This window comes from Pseudophryne corroboree, chromosome 10 (assembly GCF_028390025.1).
Source record: "Pseudophryne corroboree isolate aPseCor3 chromosome 10, aPseCor3.hap2, whole genome shotgun sequence".
NCBI classification, from domain to species: domain Eukaryota; kingdom Metazoa; phylum Chordata; class Amphibia; order Anura; family Myobatrachidae; genus Pseudophryne; species Pseudophryne corroboree.
Window position 1 is genome coordinate 293,436,202 of NC_086453.1, and position 11,571 is coordinate 293,447,772.

Sequence of the window (11,571 nt, forward strand, 5' to 3'; positions counted from 1 at the left end):
GACCAATTATAAATCTATTCAGAGCCGGTAAATGAATTAAAAAGGTCTTTTATTCAATAGAAATCATACCAATAATATTTATCAAAAACAATTTATCAATTGTACCCAATATAGTGGGATAGTATCTTGTTGGCCAGCAGTTTCAAAAGATAACAAGTACTAATAAGACTTCCCTCAGTAAGGAATCAGTGCACTGAAAGAACTATACTGTTAAAATAACAACATGTAGTAAATTTGTATCAGAATGATGGTAACTGTTCCCTGAATATGGGATCAATGCACTAGGAGAGCTGTGCTGTTGAACCATCAGCGTGTAATAACTTTTGTATCAGTCAAGTCCGTCATTATATATCCCCCTTCTGTGGAGCAACTTACAGCCGTCGATACGAGAGGCACCCCCCGTGGACACTACAAATATCCAAGGACGCTCGGTTACCGGGGGTAGGACCACACCGTGATTTCCACTAGGGAGGTAATCGGACATTTTGTACATGCTGATAACAGCCGCTATATCTTTATTACTTCAGCGTGTAACAGTTACCACCTTGACTGATACAAAAGTTATTACACGCTATTACATCGGGCCAACATATCGGCTGGGCATGCATCGCTCCTTAAGAGGTTTTCTGTTCCAACTTCTACCCTTGTTTACGTGAGGTGACATATTGCTCACTACTCAGTTTTAATGTGATCATGTAAGTTAGGTTTACTATAAACTTTCACAAGTTAAAAATAAACTTGTTTTTTTTTTACTAGTCTTTGATGTGACATCATATTCTCTCCATCCTCTGACAATCCCTTTTGCTTTATTAAGACACTTTTTCACACCCCTCCTATATAAACCAGTGCCCCCTGCCCCCTGTTCAGATAGCAGGTTTCATTGCTGTATGCCTTTCTTGGTCTGTTTAGTGCAGCAACTCAAGTCTTAGGTGCACCACACATATCCATAACACTGCGCATAACTGAGGTTGGGGACACTGCTGAAAAAGAAGCCATTTTCCACTGTGAGGCATGTAATATAATGTATATAATGTAATGCATGTAATGTAATGTATATCCTAATTTCATAGTTTATATTGTATCCCCCATTTTTTATTCCTCTGTACCTGCTACAAGGTTCCCAGCCTTATATAACTGGAAATATCCACTGAGGAAACTGTCTTTGGTATTTCCGCGGTTGGAAGTGGGAGTGAAGTTGGGGAGACAGCTGTTTCATTTCAGATACATTCTGTCAATAACTACTCCTGCTGCTGGAACAGATCAGTGGGTCTATAAAGGCATTATTCCGGAACCCATTTTTGTCTCTATAGTACTGACTACTCTTTTCCAGACTAGCCTATAACCATCTTATGAAAGTTTAAAAGGGGTCAGTATGACTATGAATTTGACATTTTCTAGGACATATATTATGGAAGCTAACAAACCAAGTGCTAGTACCAAATTGGCTTTAAATAAATAATGAACACCATGCTCACTTCACTGTGCATCATATTGCAAGGTGCAGAGAACATGTACGAGACACCGGGACATAGCCGAAGAGGGAGATGGTGGTTGGGTTGAAACACATATGCACAGGCACTTTCTATGCATCTGTCGTGCATTGGATCCGCAACCTGCTGAGAGCAGGACCATCTTAACAGCATTGTAGGCCCTGGGCAAAGCAATGCTCTGGGGCCCCTTCTCACCCATTCACGGCAACCAATTAAAAAAAATCAAAACATGTCCCTCTTGCGATCCTGTGCGATCTTTCCACATGCTTTCATACAATGACTGGCTGTCAGCAGTCTTACTTGGTGGACAGCTCCAGCCGTCCACCAATCAGCATGCTAACAGTCATTCATTGCCTAACTGCAGGCTGGGAGCAGGCAGAGAATGCTGTCTTGCCACTCTGATTGTGTGACCACCACCCACCCCAGCTGGGAGGTCCCTACAATTGTGGGACCCGGGGCAGCTACATAGTGTGATTATACATTAAGATGGCCCTAGTTGGGAATTTTGAGGGCCCTCATTACACGGTTCACATCACCACCCAATGAAGGGAGTGTGGTCACACTGAGTGTGGTCACACTGTTTAGGTAATAAGCATTACGGTGTGTGGCATAATGTGTAATGGGCATTACGTGTGTGGCATAATGTGTAATGGGCATTACGGTGTGTGGCATAATGTGTAATAAGCATTATGGTGTGTGGCATAATGTGTAATGGGCATTACGGTGTTTGCCATAATGTGTAAGGGGCATTAAGGTGTGTGGAATAATGTGGCCATGCCCCTATTGTCATGTAGCCACTCCCCTAGTTTTTTGTGACCACGCACCCTCATGACACGTGACCACGCCCATGTTACTATCAGTACCACTAAGAAAAAAATTCTACTTGCACCACTGCTGCTATTAAACCATCAATGGTTTGTAACCATTGATGGTCGATGGCCAACCCTAAATACAGGTATGAAAGGTGAGCAAGTAACAGTAATAGTGCAGTTACTCAGAACTGGCCCTAGGCATAGGCAAACTAGGCTATGCATTTGCTATGCCTAGGGGCACTAGCGGCTTCTGCTGATTAATATGATATGCGGTATGCCTATATTCTGTGTGTGACTGCGACTATATGTGCATACGAAATGCTACGTTGCAGTGTATTCCTGGACAACTGTAATGTAGCATTTCATATGCAGATACAGCCACAGTCGCACACAGAATATAGCCATGCCGCATATAATTTTAATCAGCAGAAGCTGCTTGTGCATCCTAGCCACATAGTAATGCAAATAAGATGCATTTTTGTCAAGAAAGGCGCCCGACGTTAACAGAGCTGCCAGCTGACTCATGCTAGGCATCTCCTGCCGCATGGCGTATTGAGGAAAGATGTATGAGGACCCATTTGTATCCAAGCAGTGTTAGTGTTATCACAGTGTTAGCGGCCATGTTAATGCTGTGTGCAGGTGGGTTAGTTGTGCAGTAGTGTTCGGCATATGTGTAAGGGGCATTATGTGTGTCATGTATAAATGCATTAATAATGTGCGGCATATCTGTAAGGAGTACTGTGTGTGTCATGTGTATAAGGGCATTAATAATGTGCGGCATACAGTATGTGTAAGGGACATTATGTTTATAAGGGCATTAATAAAGGCTGGCATAATGTGTAAGACGCATTATGTTTATAAGGACATTGCTAATGTGTGTCATGTCTAAGGTGCATTACTGTGTGGTATTATGTATATAAATGCATTACTAATGTGTGGCATTATGTGTATAAGGTGCTCTACTGTGTGGCATAACGTATAGAAAGGGCACTACTGTGTGGCCTAATGTGAATACAGAGCAATATGGTGTGGTGTAATGTGAATAAGGAGCAATTCAGTGTGATGTAATGTGAATAAGGGCAGAGCCGGCCTCAGCTATAGGCAGGCTAGGCATTTGCCTAGGGCATCCAAGCATGTCTAGAGGCATCAAGCATGTCCCTGCAGTATCTCCTGCTGGGAGGGACAGTCTGCAAACTATCTGTTACTTTCTAAATGTATTCAATCAGTACTTGTATACACTGCTGTTTACATTTGTCAAATAGAATGCACACTGTCCCTTGAACTCCCTCCGACATGCTTGAATGCCCCTGACTTGTGAGACCTCAGACAGCAGAAGCCCAGTAACTGTAATTCCTGGACCTGTGACATTTTCACTGACTATATAAGGTTATTACTGGATGGCTCCTCATGATACCACGTGAATTTTGAAGATTGCTCCACATAAATCTGACATCACCTATACTGCTTGTGCACATGGGGAAGGTGGACCCTGCTATCCTGTGTCCCTTATCCATACTTGCCTACCTGACCCTCTCCATGAGGGAGAAAATGCTCTGTTCCTGGACTTTCCTGGTAATGTATGATTGCCATCACCTGTGGTGAAACACCTTTCTTATCAATTAACTAGCTCACCACAGGTGATGGCAATCATACATTACCAGGAAAGTCCAGGAACAGAGCATTTTCTCCCTCATGGAGAGGGTCAGGTAGGCAAGTATGCCCTTATCCCTGTGCAAACCCCAGGTGTCTGCAGGGATATAACATGGGCAGTGTTCTCCCCACACTTTATTTCTCAGTAAGTCCATGCCGTAAAATTCCCCTGCCATCCAGCACTGTAACGTGGTCAGTAAGTTGCATTGAGCTATTCCTATATGAAACGTCAGTGCAGCGTGACTTTCAGATGCGTCAGAGTGGAGAGCAGAGCATATTGCACCCGCAGTATAAAATAAAGGGCATGCAGTTGCCGGGAGTAACAGACACCAGCAAAGACACTGAACGTGAACAGTGAAGAGAATGGACAGTTGCTACATGTTTGATACTAGTCTTTTTGTATAACCAGCAAGTATGGCAGTATCTGGACTTTGCTGCCATCTGTGTCCAACCAGCAAGCTAAAATAAAGGATGAGGCTTGCAAAGGACGGCATACCCTGTGAGGTTACATCCCTTGTACGGGTGCCCCTTTAACGGGTGCAAGCGCAAGCACTCACCCATCCTGCCACCCCCATCTGACAAAATGCAGTTACAGATCTAGGGAGCTGCATGGGCGCACACACTGACTGCAAGCACACCATCAAGCAAAAGTAAGTTTTATTTAAAAAAAAAAGCTACTAGCATTACTAATGTGGGGCATACAGTATGTGTAAAGTGAATTGCTGTGTGGCATTATGTGTATTATGGGCATTACTAATGTGGGGCATATGTGTAAGGTGCATAACTGTGTGGAATTATGTGCATTATGGGCATTACTGTGGGGCATTATGCAGGGTTGAACTGGCCCACAGCCCCTTTCCCCCCCCCGGTGGGCCCCACTGCCTGAATGTTGCTGGGTCAGATGCAGAACTAGTGGCGGTGCTACGGGGATCCAGCGCAAAATTTTGCCTAGGGCATCAAATTGACTAGGGCCTGCTCTGAATAAGGGGCACTACTGTGAGGAGTAACGTGAATAAGGGACACTATCGCATGATAAAATGTAAATAAAGTTGCACTACCGTGTGGCATAATTCGAATTGGGGGTACTATTGTGTGGCCATGCCCCTTCCCAGCAAGAAGATGCCCCTTTTTGGGCTATGCGCCAAATGTGCGCACTGTTCCTATTTAAAATATTGTGGACACCAGCCAAAATTTTGCCTAGGGCATCATATTGGTTAGGGCCAGCTCTGCAGTTACTTATGTTATCCATATATGTGTTTTAATTATACAGCAGCTTTATTATACAGTATTGGTGCGATGAGTTCTCCTTTGTGGTTGTTAGTAAATAAGTACTTGTTGTATGATTTCTCTACATATATATGAAACATGACATTTCTGATTTTGCACCAGAATAATAACATAGGGGGTGATTCAGACCTGATCGATCGCACGCAAGCGGTTTTTTGCAGTGCTGCGATCAGGTAGTTGCCGCCTACAGGGGGAGGGGGTAGTTGATGTGCAGGGGTGCGAACGCTTGTGCAGAGAGCTGCACAAACAAAAAGTTTGTGCAGTCTCTGCACAGCTCAGGACTTACTCAGCCGCTGCGATGATCCGGACAGGAGCTGACGTCAGGAATCCTCCCTCCAAACGACTGGGCACGCCTGCGTTTTTCCGGACACTCCCTAGAGGAAACGGTCAGTTGACTCCCACAAACGGCTTCTTCCTGTCAGTCTTCTTGTGATCTCCCGTGGGATCGCTTTCTTAGTTAAACCTGTTGCTGTCTGGCGATCCCCGTGGCCGGGGGGGGGGGGGGGGCGACGCGCCTGTGCATTGTGGAGCATATGCATGCGCAGTTCTGACCTGATCGCAGCGCTGAAAAAAAAGTAGCGTGCGATCAGGTCTGAATGGCCCCCATAGTCAGCAACACTGTCTATGGGCCAAATATAATAAGTATGAGGCTTTTGAAAGTGCTGAGATTTTGGCGAGTTAACAGTCGGATGTAAGACGCCAATTTTCTGCATTAGATCTGGCTGCTAACTCCACGAAACCTCGGCACTACCCTCCACCTATTACGCTTGGCCTTATGTGTCGATACAAATAGCAAGTATAGGTGGTCATTCCGAGTTGTTCGCTCGTTGACGATTTTCGCTATGCTGCGATTTGTTGCTAACTGCACATGCGCATGGTACACAGAGCGCATGCGCTAAGTTATTTTACACAAAACTTAGCAGTTTTGCTGTTGTTCGAACGACGATTTTCAGTCGCACTGCTGATCGGTGAATGATTGACAGGAAAGGGGTGTTTCTGGGTGGTAACTGAGTGCTTTCCGGGAGTGTGCTAAAAAACGCAGGCGTGTCAGGGAAAAACGTGGGAGTGTCTGGAGAAATGGGGGAGTGGCTGGCCGAACGCAGGGCGTGTTTGTGACGTCAAATCGGGAACCGAACGGACTGAGCTGATCGCAATCTAGGAGTAGGTCTGGAGCTGCTCAGAAACTGCAATGAATTAATTAGTAGCAATTCTGCTAATCTTTCGTTCACTATTCTGCTAAGCTAAGATACACTCCCAGAGGGCGGCGGCCTAGCGTGTGCAATGCTGCTAAAAGCAGCTAGCGAGCGAACAACTCGGAATGAGGGCCATAATACAAAGCTAATTGCACAGACGGTGCACTCTTTATAGCCCCCATCAATCCCCCCTCTGTTTTACCAGTTTCAACAAAAGTTTGATTTTTAACTTATTAACATTGTTTAAATAATAAATGCAAAGTGTATGAGGCAACACAATGATCCGAATGTGAAGACTCTGATCTTGGCAATGTTAATGTAGTGTAAGGTCTTCTGTAATGAATTCTGACATAATACAATCCTGCTGCTAAATGAGAATGAATATGCTACATTATTTAGAGTTTAATCTTAGTCACACTAATTACGGAGATGGGCGCTATCATTGCTAAAGTTACACAAACTATTTAGGCACACATGTATTTCACACTTCACACACGTGCAGGAACCATTACTTTATGTAGCTTGCAATCACTATAGGAAGGGGCTTTGTATCAGGTAGATAACTTAAGTTATGACTTGTTCGTGTAATTGCCAGTGACCCAGACCCACACATCGATGGATATACCGTAACACAGGTGCCTGAGAGCTGCTGCAAATACGCAGTTCCGTGCAATAGCTGGCCTCCTCTGATTGGCTGGCCACAGATTCACATCTGAAGCTGATAGGTGCTTTTTCCCATTGAACACTGCATTATACAGTAATATATACTGTACAGGGAACATTTTATAATGACACTTTTTTTCTATTTTCATGTTGAAAGAAGATTATACCTGTTGTACTATAGAGTTTAAGTTTTAAAATAAATGTTACTAACTCTTCTTGTGCCTGACATAAACCTATCACACGTGCGACTGATGCAGAGCCGGCCATATGAAGAAATGCGTCCAACTGAGCATATGGGCGTAAATATGCTATTTTTATGTGGTTTTCCTTTTCATTTTATTTATTTATTTATTTTTGCATTGTATTTTATGAAGACTTTAGCCCTTCCAATCCATTTAAAAATAAAATGAGCACTTATGTATACACGGGATGCGATTAATTAACCGGCTGTCGGGATCCCAGCCGTCGGAATACTGACGTCAGACTCCCAACTGACGGCTTCCCGACCTATGTAAGTATAGCAACGTTCTTAGGTTTAGGGCTTTGGGGGGAGGTAGGGGGGGTTACTTTAGACGACTCCCAGGGAAGTTATGGTTAGGCAGTGGGGAGGAGGGGTTAGGTTTAGGCAATGACACAAGGAGGTTAGGGTAAGGCACTATACGGGGAGGCTAGGGTTAGGCTGCGGGAAGAGAGGGTTGGGGGTAGGGGACAGAAGTGAACCTCCCCGTCTCACCCCCGTCGGATTTCCAAACTTTGGGATCCCGGCTTCGGCCTTCTGACCGCCGGGATCCCCTACGCCGTCATTTGGTACTGAATTTGTATAAACTTTGTTGGCCAATCTACATTAAATATATGGGCATTACCTATCTGACTCCAGAGCTGCACAGACCAGCAGAGAGACATTTATGTAAGTAGTAAGGCTACTGGGAGGCCATAAATTGTACATTATTCAGTCTGACCATTAGATACCTGAAAGTCATTACTTCAGGACTGTATAAAGCAGGAATTATTACTCCCAAGCAATTAGGAATTTGTTCATCATGAACAAGTCCATACTAACCATTTGAAGTTTACACAAACAATGGAAATCTACATTATTGATAATTGAAGATAAAGGGCCTAATTCAGACCTGATCACTGTGCTCAGATAGTCGCCGCCCAGGTGGACAGCTGCAAAACCGTTCTCATCACACTCACCATCAAAAGTTTTTCCCATGCTGTGCAGTCTGTGTGTAGCTCAATACTTACTCTGCCAGTGCGAAGAAATCAGGCTGATCAGGGCCGGAGCTGACGTCACACACCCTCCCTGAAAATGCTTGGGTACGCTTGCGTTTTTCCAGACACTCCCAGAAAGCGGTCATTTACCACCCACAAACATCCTTTCAACCACCTTGCAAACGTCCGTTCGATCGAAATTTTCGCACCATCCTGTTGCTGTTTGGCGATGCGCCTGCGTATTTCGGTGCATACGCAGTAGTTCAATAATCTCCCGCTGTGTTAAATGCACAGCAGTGATCAGGTTTGAATCGGGCCCAACGACTCTAACAGAAAACACCCCTGAAGAAATTGCTATCGACGTAACGCGTTGGAAGATACGCAATTTGGATTTATATAATTGGAGATAGCGTCATCAGACAGCGCATGCACAAGTGGCTTTCCCAATAAAATCTGTGATGTGTAGCCTATATCTTAAGATGTCATTGGCTAACAGCTCCAGGCTCCGGAATGCCTCACATTTCAGAGTTTGGTAATTTTCCTTTATAGATTTATTATTATTATTACATTTTATTTATAGGGCGCCACAAGTGTTTTGCAGCGCCGTACAAAGGACAGTACAGGGAGACAAAACTTAGCATAACAGTAAATAAATAACAAAAATGGAGTGCAGGTAACAAAGAGCACCACAATTCTCAAAACATAATACATTTTAGGCGTAAGTAGTGAGGGAGTAATCATTGTACTACTTGGGGCTGGCGGCCATAGATAGAGAGGAGCCTTTACCAGTAGGAGAAACAGCAGGTAAAGATGGTCGCTGAGTGAAATGTGTCGAGAAGAGGTCTTAGACAACAAGAGGAAAGAGGGCCCTGCTTTGAAGAGCTAACAATCTAGTGGGGAGGGGCGACAGACAGATGACATGAGGTGCTAGCAAGCAGGAGGAAGCCTGATGGCGGTATGCAAGCAAAGCAGAGATGTTCAAGGCATGAGGCAGGGGGATGGAGGAGCAGCCTCAGGACTAGGTTATGCATTGGAGGGGTACGCTTTGATTAATAGGTGGGTTTTCAGTGCCCGTTTGAAGCTTTGCAAGGTCGGGGAGAGTCTAATGGAGCAATAGAATCTTATTGCCCGTAAATAGGGGAATGTTCCGTTATCTGCCGCGGAACCCCTGTCATACATCCATTTTGGGGGTTTTCCTGCAAAATTTGTTTAATAATTATGCCCTAAAAGTGGTTAATGCAAGAGCTTAGGTAGCCTAATGGATGAACCACCTCTGACAATAACTTATCATCATATTCCTTAAACATAAATTATTTTACATGATTTCCAACTTTATTACTTTTGGTGTTAAAAGAAAATGTGAAACGTAGAAAGAGGAAGCCTCTGTGTCCTACAGTAGTGATGGAGTCTAATAAATAAACAAAATAGGACTTGCATTGCAGTTCTTATGTTATTTCTGTTGTGCTTAACAGAGTTGCTTAGAGATTAGAAAAGAATAAATTCAATTCCGAAATATTTTCTTTTTGTCAGCAAAAAGAAAGGGCGACAAAAAGACAAAGTTAACAAGTCTGATCTTAGCAAGACATCCCAGAGCAAGTGGATTTACTTACTGCATTTTATTTGTTTGCAGACATTTAAAGTGCTGCAGTCATTCTTACTGTACACAGAGGGAGTGACTGCACCTTTTTTAGACATAGGATAATCTGTTAGTATAATGTTTGGGCCCCGTGCCTAGAAGAGATATGACGTATGCACAGATGGTGACAAAGACTCAGTGTCAGTTTTCTTCAGAAATCTCATTCCAAGACACATCACAAGGTGCAATGGTTGCAAGGTGGACAGCGCAGGTGACACATACCCTACACCCAGTGCCGTACATACTACATTTTAACGCTGTGTGTATGATGCCCCCCCATATTTAAAATAGGACCAGTGCCAAAATATAGGTGTGTGGCTTCATGGGGAAAGGGCGTGGCCACAAAATAATACCAATTCATATTATGCTGCACAGTAGTCTCCATTATTCAAATTACACCGAACAGTAGTGCTACTTACACACACTACGGCAGGTAGAGACCCTGTCACACATTACGGCAGGTAGAGTCCCCCTTTTACACAGCACGGCAGGTAGAGTCCCCCTTTTACACAGCACGGCAGGTAGAGTCCCCCTTTTACACAGTACGGCAGGTAGAGTCCCCCTTTTACACAGCACGGCAGGTAGAGTCCCCCTTTTACACAGTACGGCAAGTAGAGTCCCCCTTTTATACAGTACGGCAGGTAGAGTCCCTTTTTACACAGTACGGCAGGCAGAGTCCCCTTTTACACAGTACAGCAGGTAGTGTCCCCTATTACACAGTACAGCAGGTAGTGTCCCCTTTTACACAGTACAGCAGGTAGTGTCCCCTTTTACACAGTACAGCAGGTAGTGTCCCCTTTTACACAGTACGGCAGGCAGAGTCCCCTTTTACATACACAGTCCGGCAGGTAGAGCCCTGTTTTACACATTGTGGCAGACACATATCCCTTTTACACAATACGGTGTATATATAACCCTCCCCCCCCCCCTAAATATCCTGCATTTGCCCCTGTGCCTGCCCACCTTCCCCCCTCTCTAATGCTGTGCTAATTGTTTATGCAGATGTCACCTCATGTCCTGAACTGAGCGTCTCCCCAGATATAACTTCCTTCAGAATGCAGGAGCCGGGGGAGGCAGATCTCAACTTCCACGGCACTGTCTGCAGCACAGATCATCAGTCTGCACACAGAGAGAGTCACCCGTTGCTTCTGTAAGCTCCTGCGGGTGGTGGTGGCGGGCAATAATGCTCATGCGGCTGTTACCATGAGGCAGGAGGTGCGGGCATTACTTGCGGCTTCCCATGATACTACTTTATAAACGCCAGCATGGGAGGGAGAGGAGGCGTAGATGATCGCGGCTAAGCTTTACCATGAGACGGGGGGGGGCGGGGGGGGGGGGGGGGGGGGGGGGGGGCGAGCATCTGCACTGCCACTGAAAGCTCCGGCTTGGGAGGAAGTTGAGACGAAGCTATCATTCACTCACCTGTGTAATATAGATTGTGGTGGCAGCTGGTTGCGCCCCAGGTCATCCTGCACTGTGTGCGAGGCACACATCCAGGGCCGGCGCCACCACTAGGCAGCTCTAGGCAGCTGCCTATGGGCGGCGGCCACTAGAGGGCGGTCACGCTGCCGATGAATGCTTCCGTACAATATGTGGAGCGTTACCGCGGAGAGGAGGAGGAGAAG

General features: G+C 45.1%; 1 protein-coding gene across 8 annotated transcripts in view; it reads right to left on the bottom strand.

Annotated features, from left to right (window-relative positions):
• The window catches only part of CAMTA1 (calmodulin binding transcription activator 1), a 2,328,268-nt gene that overhangs the window by 758,618 nt on the left and 1,558,079 nt on the right, over nucleotides 1–11,571 (bottom strand). The window lies entirely within an intron of this gene.